This window comes from Pan paniscus, chromosome 19 (assembly GCF_029289425.2).
Source record: "Pan paniscus chromosome 19, NHGRI_mPanPan1-v2.0_pri, whole genome shotgun sequence".
NCBI lineage: Eukaryota > Metazoa > Chordata > Mammalia > Primates > Hominidae > Pan > Pan paniscus.
Window position 1 is genome coordinate 95,347,102 of NC_073268.2, and position 13,379 is coordinate 95,360,480.

Genomic DNA, 13,379 nt, shown 5'->3' on the forward strand with positions numbered 1-13,379 from the left:
GTGACTGAGGCACTGGGTGTTTCCCCACCTCACTCCAGCTACTCTTTAGAAATTGTTCTAAACAGTTGAGCAGAAAAGCCTATTTGTCTGACTATACCCAAATGGTCAAATAATAATAATAAAAAAGCCTATGAATTACCAACAACGCGTGTGTCTGGGAAGATGTAACGGGTAGTAGTGTCCCATTCTGGTAGCTTCTCCTTGTGGAGATTCGCCATCAAGCAAATATGAAACGCATTTGGGTTAAGTCACTGGACTCAGTAGCATCTTAGAGCAAACAGTTAAAAGGTAGATATGAGCCAGCTCAGATCAAGCAAGCTCAGGAGCACTGGAGATGTCTTCTGGAAGTCAGAAAAGCATCTGCAGCTACTTTGCAGCACTCCATCGAGCAACACCCCAGGGGAAAGGAGCTATGTCTGCATTTAATGGGCAGTTTATTAAACACCAAATAAGTGCCGGGCACTGTGAAGGCATGGGTGGGGGACAAAACTAAATTGCAACAAATCTCAGCTTTTAGCTGCTCCCTCCTGGTAGAGAAGAGACTGGAGGCATAGGCTGGCTGCACGATGGGTGAGCACAGAAAGCACAGAGGCGGTGCTGGGAGAGCTGTGGCTAGCTTCTCCGGGAGAGGACACCTGGATTAAATATCAGAAGACAAGCAACCTTTGACTAACAAGGGTTTTCCAGGCCAAGATGCAGCATGACCAAGGGTGCAGCGGTCAACAAGCCAACGCTTCACTTGATGGAGAGGGTCAGGAAGATTCTGCGGCCACCAGGTCGCCAAGTCAATGCTTGGTGGAACACGGCACACCAGGAGAACAGCAGGGCATTGCAGCCCCAGAACCTGCCGAGGAAGCCATCTCAGGCCAGTGATGTGTCAGAAGGTGCCCCCTGAGATCCGAGGGTCATCTCGCTGGCAGGGCCCAGCTGGGGAAGCTGGGGGTCCTACCTCTTGACACTGCCCCCACTTACACACCTTGAGTTTGAGGTATCAGGGGTGGTAGGAGAGCTGGAGTGGTTTCTCAACAAATGAAGTGGAAGAGGGTGGAGGGCTGTGGTGTGGGCATCACTGCAACATGCCACTGCTGCTGGATGCGAGTGATGTTGACCTTGCTGGCAGGACAAGACAGCAGCAAACAGACTGTGCTGGTGGCATGATCGATCAGGGCTGGGTGGCGGCACCGGGCGGCAGCCTGCTGATGCGAGGCTGGGAGGCGGGAGGGCGCGAGTCTGTAACTGGAGAGGTTTGTTTGGATTCAGCATTGCTGAAATCCTCCCTGGCAGCAGATGCGGCTGGCCTCGGAAATACAGGAGGGACATGGGAAATGAACTAATAAATAAGAGGCCAGGTGTGGTATCTTGGTGCTGGCCAAACAGAGGCCAGAGAGGGTGGGATGTGAGGGCAGGTCCCATTCCTGAAAGTAAACCTGGCAAACCCTGCCCAGCACACCCAGACACAACCCCGGATGGCATCAGGCTCTGTTAGGGGCTGAGTTTTGTCCCCTCAAAATTCCTATGTTGAAGTCCTAACCACTGGTTCCTTAAAATGGGACTGTACAGGCAGTCCTCTGGATCTTAGAGTTCTGCATCCATGGATTAAACCAACCACAGGTCAAAAGTATTAGAAAAATAAATAAAAATAATGATACAACAATACAAATAACAGAAGTGAAAAAATACAGTGTCATTGCTATTTTCGTGGCATCTACATTGTATGAGGCCTTGTGCGTCACCTAGAGGTGATCTCCAGGGTACTGGAGGATGCACGTGGGTTACATGCAGAGGCCGCGCCATTTCCTACCAGGGGTTTGAGCATCGTCAGATCGTGGGGTTTTTGGAACTAACCCCCTGAGGATACCAACAGACAACTGTGTTTAGAGATATGGACTTTGAAGGGGTAATTTGGCTAAACTGAGTTAATTAGGGTGAGTCCTAATCCAAAGTGACTGTTCTCCTGAAGAGGAGATTAGGACAGACGCAAACAGAGGGATGGCCACATAAGGACATGGAGAAGACGGCGTCTACATGCCAAGGGGAGCAGCCACATCCCCGCCTCCAGCATCTCTGTTTAGCCAGCTTCTCAATACCCCACACGGGCCTCCAAAGGAATCTGCCGACACTCTTTTTTTTTTTTTTTTTTGAGACAGTGTCTCGCTCTGTGGCCCAGGCTGGAGTGCAGTGGCATGATCTCGGCTCACTGCAACCTCTGCCTCCCAGGTTCCAGTAATTCTCCCAACTCAGCCTCCCGAGTGGCTGGGCTTACAGGCATCTGCCAGCACACCCCCCTAACTTTTGTATTTTTAGTAGAGATGGTGTTTTGCCATGTTGGCCAGGCTGGTCTCAAACTGTTGACCTCAGGTGATCCACCCAACTTGTCCTCCAAAAGTGCTGGGATTACAGGCATAAGCCACTGTGCCCGACTCCTGCCAACACCTTGATCTTGGACTTCCAGCTTCCGGAGCCACGAGAGAAGAAATTTCCATTGCTGGGGCCACCCTGTCTGTGCTGTGTTACTGCAGCCCCCAGAAATTGATACGGATCCCAAGCACTCAATATTGCCCTGGGAAGCACCCAGAATCCAGTAGAGATGGGAAGAATCAGAAAGGGAAGTGGGTGATTCCACCCGAAGTGGGGAGATGTGATCCTATTAAATTGCAGCCCTAATTTTAAAAAAATCTCTTTGATTTTCTTAATGAAAATGAAATAGAGACATAGACTTTGGGAGAAAACCCTGGAGGAGGGGAGAATCTATGTGGGTTAAATAAGCTTAAACGTGAACAACAGAAAGATCTACCAGTCAGTCAGTGACAGAACCAGGAGGCTGGGGCGACGTGGACTGGCGTGTTCTTCCGGAACTGATGGAGAGACCATTTCGGATAAAGATGATATTGCTGTGACTATTATTGTTGTTTTGCCTGATGTGATGAACTCCCCAGGGGATCTAGTTTCCAAGCCGACGTTTCGAGACTCTGGGGGACACCCAGACGTGACCCTGTGCCTCTGCACCGGAGACCTTGGTGAGGCACCCGGGGCTGCACTTGTATTTTAAGTTTCTAGAAAAGATGAATGGGTCTTGGGAGAAAATGGACATTCCAGTGTTTCCTTTTCAGAAAATTCTTCCTTAGGTGGCCACAAAGCTTTTATAAACAAAGTCCCAAACAGGGGAGGCATGGATGCCAGGGCTGACGCAGGGCCCTGACTCCGGCCCTGACTTTGGGAGAACATGCCCTTTTTCCTCACCATCACCTCCTGAAATCTTGCGGGCCACCAGATCACCCCTTCCCAGTCACTGCACCTCGGCAGTTTTAACATACGTAGGCCCCAGGGAGAAGCCTCTGGCTAGGAGATGCTCCCCTGCTGGGATGGGCCTGGGAGAGCCTCAGAGGCCACTCTCTGGGTCCCAGCCCATTTAATGTGTGGGACTCTCTGGGTCCCAGCCCTTTATGTCAAGAAGGACTTTGCACATGTGGACCAAGCCCTTTAACAGGCCCAGCCCTCTGGGGCTGCGAGTTGTCCATCTGGGCCACACCCGGACTTGGAACCCCACTGGGGTGAGCGGCTAATAGAACACAAAGTCTCCCAGGGTGATGCAGCTCCGATAAGCCTTGTGCAGCACCGGCGGGAACACTGCCTCGGTGGCATGTGTGTTTTCAAGACTGAGACCACAGAGGTGTACTCCAAACATTCTGGCACTCAGAGTCGCCCTGACAAGGCTCCGTCCCTGCTCACCTAAAGGCCATCCACAGGCCAGTCTCACAGGCTCTGCCTTTACGTGGGAGAAAGCAGGGGAGGAGCACCTCGCTGGAAAGCGAGTTTCCTAGTCAGTCTATCTTCCATCACACAGTGTCAAGACAGTCATGACAATGCAGACCCACCCGCAGCAGCACTACTCCCAGTGGCCAAAAGGGGACAGCAGCCCAGGTGTCCATCAAGGGATGGATGGAGAAGCAGAATGTGGTTCCCCCACCCATACGTTGGAAACTATAGGGCCTTAAAAAGAAAGGAACTCCTGACACAGGCCACAATGTGAATGAGCCCCGAAGATCTTATGCTGAGTGAAATAAGCCAGACTCAAAGGGACAAATACTGTGTGATCCCACTCACGTGAGGTCCCTAGAGTCATCCGATTCACAGAGATGGAACGCAGGATGGAGACTGCTAGGGACTGGGGGAGGGGCTGTTTTCTAAATTGGTGGGGTATTATTTAATGGGAACAGAGTTTCAGCTTTGCAAGATGAAGAGTTCAGGAGACAGAGGGTGGTGATGTTTGCACAACAATGCGAATGCACTTATACCACTGAACTAAAGATGGTCAAGATGTCAGCTTTTGCTCTATGTATTCTAATATAATGAAAAACAAATGTGAACAGACATTTGCACCCACTGAGCTCTCACTGCATGCCGGGCACTGTGCTGATTCCTTCACACAATAAATAAATACCCCTCCCCTTCCATCAGCAGCCCTTCAAGAAGCATATTATTGTCCCATTTCATGGATAAGAAACCAAGGCCTAGAAGTTAAGTACACGATCCAGGATCACTCACTAGTAAGACAGAGCCAGGGTTCCACCCAAATGTTTCTGGTTCCTGGCAAGCACTACAGAAATAGACAGTGTTGGCCAGGTGTGGTGGCTCACACCTGTAATCTCAGCACTTTGGGAGGCCGAGGCGGGTGGATGACCTGAGGTCAGGAATTTGAGACCAGCCTGGCCAACATGGTGAAACCCCTTCTTTACTAAAAATACAAAAAATTAGCCGGGCGCCTGGTGGTGGCGGGCGCCTGTAATCCCAGCTACTTGGGAGGCTGAAGCAGGAGAATCACTTGAACCTGGGATTGCGCCATTGCACTCCAGCCTGGGCAACAAGAGCAAAACTCTGTCTCAAAAAAAAAAGAAAAAAAATAGATGGTGAAAGAAATGTGTGAGTGAATGCATGAATGATACCAAGTCCCAGGCTTCATATACCGTTGAACTTGGCTTGTTTTGCAAAGTTTTTGGTTGGTGGTAGTTGGGATGCCTTTTAAAACAAAATAATATTTAAAATATTCCCAAGTAAGGGGTTTGACTTTGGAGTGATGGAAATGTTTTGGAATTAGACAGAGGTGGTGAATGTACTCAATGCCACTAAGTTGTTGACTTTAAAAGGTCCATTTTGGCTGGAGGCTTACGCCTGTGATCCCAGCACTTTGGGTATGTAAGGCCGGAGGATTTCTTGAGCCCGGGAGTTTGAGGCTGGCTTGGGCAACATAGTGAGACCTCATCTCTACAAAAAAAGACTTACAAAAATTAGATGGTTTTGATGGTGTGCACCTGTGGTCCCAGCTACTTGGGAGGCTGAGGTAGGAGGATCGCTTGGGCCTAGGGGTGAAGGCTGTAGTAAGCCTTAATCACACCACTGTACTCCAGCCTGTGTGACAGAACAAGACCTTGTCTCAAATAGTCCATTTATGCTATGATTTTTAATTCACCAAATTATTTTAGAAATACGTATACCTGAAATTGAATATAAATATACCAGAAATATGTTTACTGATTATGCGGTATATGGTTGCATAAATATACACACAAACGCTTCGCCTGTGGGCAGCATCGTCTGAGTGGTCTTGGGGAAGTGGGGGTCTCAGGGGTCTTCAGCTGGACTTGTTAGGGCAAAGATGCTCACCACCTTGTGCCCCCTCAGGTGCGGAGCCTGCAGACTCTAACCTGCAGGCCAGGGATTTGGGTCTCTTTTAAGCCTGATTTTATTAAAAGTCCCCTGAGCATTTTCTCTTCTGAGGTTTGTCTGCTTGCCTCCTGAAATAATAAGTCACATGGGCTAGGGGCACTGACCTGCCCAGACTCATCAACATCTATTTCCCTTTATCTTTTAGAGAGAAATGATAGTTTACTCCCTGAGAATGGTTGCTAGGGGCAGACCATCTGATAAATAGATGTGATTAATAATGAATTAATTAACATCACCTTCCAGCTGACAATGAAGAGAAGCTTCCACACACTAGGTGCACGTACGTGTGTGTATGTACCTGCGTGTGCGGTACACAGTGTGCATGTGTTTGTATGCATGTGTGCATGTCTGCCTGTGTGTGTGTGTGTGTGTGTGTGTGTGCATGTGTGTACTTGGCCACACATGCATCTGGAGGACCTGGGAAGGACCTCCATGAGGGAAGGAACATGAAGCCAGATGCACCACCCGCTATGGAGCTGCCTGCGACTTGGGGTTTTACCCATTATAGGAAGTTAATGCCCCAGGGAGCCCATTTCTCACAGAAGCTCTTTGGAGTGTATGTTTGCAGACTCCTTTATAATGTGAATAATCATTTTCTAACTCCTGTTTGGAAAATTAATCTTCTAGTTTCTTAGAGTGTAGCACAGAGTTTTGGAAATAGGGTTGATGGCTAATGCCTGTCTTAGTACTTGCAAACAGGCTTGAGGGACTGGTTATGGTTTTTCTATGCAACAGAATGATATTCAATCATGAAGGAGGTTAATAGCAACCTATAAATATGTTCCTGAGAATACTGTCTAGCAACAACAGCAAGTTACAAAACAAAAAATATATATGCATATATATACACACACGTAAATATATAGGTATATATGTACATATATTTGTATATAATGTAAATATATGCATATATGTACATATATATTTTGATATATATGTGTATATATATATAAATATATAGCATGATCCTGCTTTTGCAGAAGGATTTTCATACTCTTATGTGTTAAAAAAAAATTGCTAGAAGATCACACACATCACACACGCACTGAGGTGTGAGCTGTGGTTATTTCTGGCAGATTGTTACTTCTTCGTTTTTCTTGTCTGTATTTTCCACAAAAACATCTATTGCTTGTGTAATAATAAAAAGATACTGACCTGACTTTAATTGAAAAAGAAAATTATTGATTTTGCTGAAAGTCCCCAGACCCTCCTAACCCCAGGGGAGAAAAGATGATGGGATTAGAATGAAAGAGGATGGAAGTCAAACCCGGGGCCTCTGTTCTTGGTTCCAACTCTAAGATTCTTGGAAGGTGCTGGTGGCTGTTGGGTTATATGAGGGAGAGCTGGCCGTGACACGGGTGCCGTGTTCTGGAGGCAGAGTCTTGCTTACACCTGCTCGTGTCTGTGGGAGAACCAAATCCCTCACCTCCTTCACTTGGCCCCACCCTCCCACCGCGTCTCACACTGGGGCATTCCATCATTTTCCACGGACGCTATCCTGAGCTCCGTGCTTAGAGGGCCGGGTGGACTCCGCTGTGGCCCTGCTCTCAGAGGATGCTGTTTCAGCAGGTTGGGTGGGCCGCCGCCTGGCCAGGGCAGGAAGCACAGCTCTGGCTATTTTTAGTCAATCATCAACCCCTCCGATGGTGGCCCCAGGTGGCTCAGTTCCTGAAGATCAGGCAGTTGAAGCAGAGCCACTAAAGAGTTCTTGCCTGTGTGGGGGGGAAAGGGAGAGGTGGGGGCAGGGGGCTTGGAACCCTGCGGCCGGCCAAGCCCTGCCGTCATAGCTATTACTGGGATCAGTTTCATCCTGCCTTTCAATCATTATGTTTTTCTTTTCCACCCACCCAGCTCCCCAGAACAGAATCAGATAAGAAACCCTATAAAGGTCCACCAAATAATCAGAAAAATCAAGACGACGCACAGCTGTCCCAGTGGGGCTTGCTGTTTGGTTTCAGAGCCACGTGTTTCCACCTCCATTTCCCAAGGCAGGGCAGAGCTCCGCCCCCTCGTCCGCCTCCTCTGGACAGACGGACATGAAATGGGCTCGGCCGCCCCCTCCAGTGAGCCCCTGAACAGGGGAGAAAGACTTTGGGGAAGTCACGGTCAGATCTTTCTGCCTCTCCTTTGGCCCTGCATCTTCCTCCCACACAGCCTGTGTGGGCTGGGGTGGGGGCTGTACCTGCTGCACAGCTCTGAGCTGAACAAACTCCTGAAAGGGCAGGGAGCCTCCGCTGGGCCATTTTTCAGACTTTAATTGCATTGAATGAAACTTAAAAAGGACTTTCCGTTTGCTCAGGCTGAATTCCCTCTCCGCTGTGGGCAGCCAGCCTCCCTCCAAGGAGAGCAGAACAACCAGCAGAGAGTGCACAACCTGGCTAACCATCCAGGGCTGACCTGCCGTAGCCTCTAGCGTACAGCCCTGGGCAGCAGTTGTGCAAGCCAGTGGATGGAGGCTGCCCAGACTCTGCCGTCACTGGCTGCCCTGCTAGAGCTCAGCTAGGGTCGAGTTTCATAAAAGCAGCAGCATCTACACTCTGCCTTTATGTCCAGCGGGTGAAAGCCAGAAAGCACAGACGGAATCTAGCCGAGAGGGCTCCATGCTCTGCAGAAAACATCCTGACCCGAGGCCTGCAGGCGGCGGCTGCTGCGGCCAGATAACGCCAGCCTGAGCCTCAGCTCTGCCAGTTCCCAGCTGGGTGGCCATGACCTCCCTGAGCCCTGCTAAGAGCACCCATGCACGGCAATGGCGGAAAGTAAACGAGACGGGGCTGTGAGACATCTCCCCGGCCCACGGCACTCAGCAGTGCTAGCTGACAACGCGCCAGGCCAGGGCGGCTCACACGTCCATGCAGAGCGCCAGCCATGGCCCGCACGCGTGTGACTCGCTTGGAATTTGGCTGATCAAGGGAATCAGTGCAACGGAGCCTGCTGCCAGCCCACCCTGGCACACCTGCCCTCAGGAGCGCCCCTCCCCTCCCTGCTTTGTTCCTGGGGCTCCCTTCTCTTACTGTTTCCAACTCAGGCTAAACAATTCCTGCCACAGCCTCCGGGCCTGGGAGAGGATGAGGGTGGGGTCTTCCTCAGGGGCCATCCCGAGGCCACTTCCTCCCTTTCCCTTCCATGCTGCTGAGTCGGCAGAAGGATGTGAGAGGGTGCAGGCAAGAAGGAAGGTGCCAGAAGGTCCAGGGTGCCCTGCCTACCTCCCTCTCTTGGCTGCCCAGATACCAACAGCCCCACCTGAGCCAACCTCCTAGGCCTCCCGTGCCGGGTGCCCTCCTCCACCCCCAGCTCCACGGGCACCTGGGAGAGCTTTGCCATGCCTGATCCTCAGACCCGCCAGCCTGGGCGTTGGGCCTCTGTCAGGAGGAAGATGAGAGGCTGGGGGAAAAGGGAACCCCTCTCCTGGTCTGGGGCCTGACATCCACGACTCTTGGAGAGTCTGGCCCCAGGCCCTCTGAGGGAGTTTTCTTTGATATTTATTAACCCACTTTCTCTCTTGGCACTCGGAGCAAGGAGGGAAACTCAGCCAAGGCTATTAATAGGCTAAGGCCATCCCCGGGGAGAAGAATGAGCTCATACCTACAGCACAGGTGCCAAGTATAATAAAGGTTTCCGACTCAGGCCTAAATATAGGCTGCGGCCACCTCGGGGCGCGGAAGGAGGGCCTCGCCTGAGCAGCGTGTCCGCCCTGTTGCCATCCAGCTGGCCACTTGGGCAAAGCTTTTTGACACCTGTGCCCGGGACGAGCTGCACCAGGAGATCCTGCGGTCACACGGTCCTGTTCCACCCTAGGTCAGCCCCGGTGGGAGCCACCCAGGAGGCAGGGGAGGCGAAATGACATTTCATTTATATTAATGACTCCTGTAAACAGAGAGTTTAATAAAAAGGCAGTGAGGGAATTTATGGGCAACCTAAGGATAATTAAAATTATTTATCTACTTACCTCCCTTGCTTGCTGATCAGTCTATTAATTATCTATTATATACTCGCTGATTTGCATTTTAGTGAAGGGACTGGGGAAGGGCAGGTGAAAAGCACAGAGGAGTTAGGGAACCCCATGGTGGGGACCCTCCTCTCTGCAGACCAAAGCTCCTCCTGCAGACACCCTCACGCATCGTTCCCCATGGCGGTGGGCCACCCTGAGGCCTGGGAGAAGCCCCCATCTGAGAACCAGCTCGGGGGGAGCAGAAAGCATTGCGTAGAGAGGTTGGTTCTTACCTGTTTGCAGAGGGATGACTCCAGGGGCAGGTTCCCAGCTGGAGGGGCTGCAGACCTGGGAAAATGGTGGCAGAATTTCCTCTGGCTGCTGTGACTTCAAGCTGCATTTCAAAAAGAAAACAAGAGAACAAAACGGTGTTCAATCTCTGAATATCTAGAGTGCATCAGACGCATGCTCTCCCGCACTCTTGATTAAAAATATTACAGGACAGAGTGTCACGGGCACTATGTCTTTTGAATGATACAAACAGGAATGCGTTAGGCTGGGAGAAGCTGTAAGAAGGTGTCCCTGTCCACCACCTCATGGGTAGAAGATGCTCCCAGCTCTGCAGCCCTGGATATTGTAGGTGAGACTCACGGTATCAAAACCGAAGCTGGGGTCAGAGGGGAGAGTGCCAGCAGGTGACGGGGTCAGGCTGGAGTTTGGACTGATGGGGGAATGGCCGAGTCGCCTGTCCCCAAGACGGGTCCCAGGTCTCTCTCATGCCAGCAGAGCCTCTTTGGGGATGAATCCTCAGCACCAGCCCCATTACCAGGCCCAGCTCCTGGGCGCTGGGCTGCATCCTAGAGGAAATTGTAACGGCCGGCGTGGGTTGAGCAGCCCTCGTGGTTTGTACTTGCAGCCTAGCTAGGCCCTCGATGGGAAGTAAGGCTGTTTTCTCATCAGACCCCATCAGTGTCACCACGAGCAGCCGTGAATTCTCCTTCTTGGTCTTAGGCTTCTCTGGGGTTGACAGTGTGAAGGCCTCTGGCCACCAGGCCTCCCTGCTAGACACTGGGTGGGGGCAACGTCAAGGGGGCACCTGGCTTCTGCCTCTTAGCAGCTCACTCTGCCGATCTGTGTTGGCTGTGAGCAGGGACTGAGTCTGCCATGGTCCGAGTGTTTCTGTTCCCTCAAAGGCCAAATGTGATGGTATTTGAAGGTGGGGCCTTTGGGGGGGGTCATAAAGTCATGAGGGTGGGGCTGTCTGAATGCGATGAGTGCCTTCATAAGAGTGTCTGTCTCTCTCTCTCTCCTCTCTCTCCACCCACCCACCCCCAACCCCCAGTGACAATACACCAGATCTGCTGGCACCTGGATCTTGGATTTCCCAGTCTCCACAACTGTAAGAAGTAATTGTTTGTTGGACCAGGTGTGGTGGCTCATGCCTGTAATCCCAGCACTTTGGGAAGCCGAGGCGGGGGGATCACTTGAGGCCAGGAGTTCAAGACCAGTCTGACCAACATGGTGAAACCCCATCTCTACTAAAAATACAAAAGTTAGCTGAGTGTGGTGAGTCCTAGCTACCAGGGAGTCTGAGACAAGAGAATTGCTTGAACCTGGGAGGCAGAGATTGCAGCGAGCTGAGATCACACCACCGCACTCCAGCCTGGACAACAGAGCAAGACTCTGTCTCAAAAAAAAAAAAATTAAATGTTTGTTGTTTAAGCCACCCAGCGTATGACATCTTGTTATAGCAGCCCCAGCCCACTAAGACAGAGCCTCACGTGGCTTGTATTCCTCAAAGCACCTGAGAGTAGATTTTGCACAGGAAGGAGGAAGGCAGACAGGGCAGGAAGGGGGTGTCACATGATTGGGGTCTCCGCTGAAACTTTGGACTCTTCCTCCCTCCACCTCTCCTGAGCCTTCCTCTCCCACCCCATGGCTCTGGCCCCGTGGGCACTGCCCCATCCCCTGCATGTGCCCCGCCCCCTCCTGCTGCTTCTCACACCTGCTCCTTGCTCCCTCTGCCCCACCCACGGGGGCCTTCTGGTTGGATTTGACCTCAGGGTCCTTGCACATGTTGTCCCCTCCTCCAGGTGTTGGGTGACATCTGCATGTTCACGCCTCCCCTTGGAGAAGCCCCCAACCATCGTATGGGAAGCCCCCTCCCCATCACCTGCCGCATCTACTCATGGCCTGTCGCATCATAATGTGGCTTGACTCTGTGTCCCCACCCAAGTCTCATCTGGAATTGTAATCCCCATGTGTTGAGGGAGGGACCTGGTGGGAGGTAACTGGATCATGGCGGCAGTTTCCCCCATGCTGTTCTTGTGATGGTGAGTGAGTTCTCGTGAGAGCTGATGGTTTAAAAGTGGTTGGCAGATCTCCCCTCACTCTCATCTCCCACCACCATGTAAGACGCACCTCACTTCCCCTTCGCCTTCCACCATGATTTTAAGTTCCCCAGACATGAGGAACGGTGAGTCAGTGAAAGCTCTTTCCTTTATAAGTCACCCAGTCTCAGGTAGTTCTTTATACCCCACAGTCATAAAGTAGCGCCATCATTGTCTTCATTTGTGCACAACGCCCTAAAACGGAAGTTTCCCGAGGACACGTGGAGCTGCTGCGTGGTCTCCATACCGGAGCAGGGCCTGGCAAGCCGCAGGTGCTCAGGGAATGAGGAATGAGGGATGAATGTGTGAATGCACAGCTACCCCGGACGCGGTGTTCCAACTCCTATTTGCATTCCCTGCCCGCAGCATGGCCTCCATAGCATGCATTCCCCAACCTGCCCCTAGAGTAGATTTTTAAAGCACAAAGTTGTTTAAAATCCCTTGAGGCTTCCCTCAAGGCCTGGGGGTTAAGTCCAGATTCCTGAGCCTGGGGGTCCAGGCCCTTCACAGTCAGTTTTACTTCCTTCCCAGGGTCCTCTCCCCATGACTGGTGCAAACCTCAGCCCTGCCAGCCTGCCCAGACCAGGGTGAGACCTCCTCTGTGTCCCCAGAGCAATCTGTCACCAAGCTCGAGGTTCCTGTAGACTTTTTTCTGCACTCCTCCCAGTAGAGGCTCCCATGGGCCCCTCCCACCCCTCTCTTTTCTCTCCTACCTGCCCCCCAGCCCCGTCCTGCTTCTAGGACAGTCAGCAGTGGCTGCCCATTTCCCCACTGCTGAGGGTCCTGTCCTGTCGGGGAGGTGGAGCTCCTGCAGGCTCACAGAGGAGAAGGACCTTTACCCTCCTCCCGCATTCCCCAGCCTCTGCCCGGGCCCTTCTGTGGAGGGAGCACCGCTCTGTTGCTCACCGATGGCACAGACAAGTCACCCCCAGCGCTGCCTTGGCATTAAACATCTAATGCAAGTTAGGAGCCCATTTTCCATAACACACAGAAACATTGCTGTTTCCAGGAGTTCACTGCCCTCTAGGCCCATCCATTGAACCCTGGTCATCAGCTCTTGGGGTCTCGGGGCATGTGATGGTCAGTGTTATGCGTCCACTTGGCCAGGCTCTCGTCCCCTGGGATTCAGTCCAGCACGAAACTAGGTGTTGCTGGGGTGGTACTTGGTAAGTGTGGCTAATGCCTAAAATGAATTGATTTCAGCACAGGATATGGCCTTTCTTAATGTGGGTGGGTGGGCTTCATCCAGTCAGTCGAAAGGCTTCATCTGGTCAGTTAAAAGGCCTTAACAGCAAAAACTAAGGTTCCCTGGGGAAAACATTCTGCCTCAAGACCGC

The 13,379-nt window shown here is 51.7% G+C and overlaps 1 protein-coding gene across 2 annotated transcripts in view; it reads right to left on the bottom strand.

Moving 5' to 3' along the window:
- RBFOX3 (RNA binding fox-1 homolog 3) overlaps window positions 1-13,379 on the bottom strand; it is a 528,100-nt gene that overhangs the window by 210,752 nt on the left and 303,969 nt on the right. For both annotated transcript variants that reach the window (XM_063599441.1, XM_034943026.3), the window contains exon 3: window positions 9,946-10,046. The gene's annotated coding sequence lies outside the window, so the exon portion shown is untranslated. The remainder of the gene's footprint in view (window positions 1-9,945; window positions 10,047-13,379) is intronic.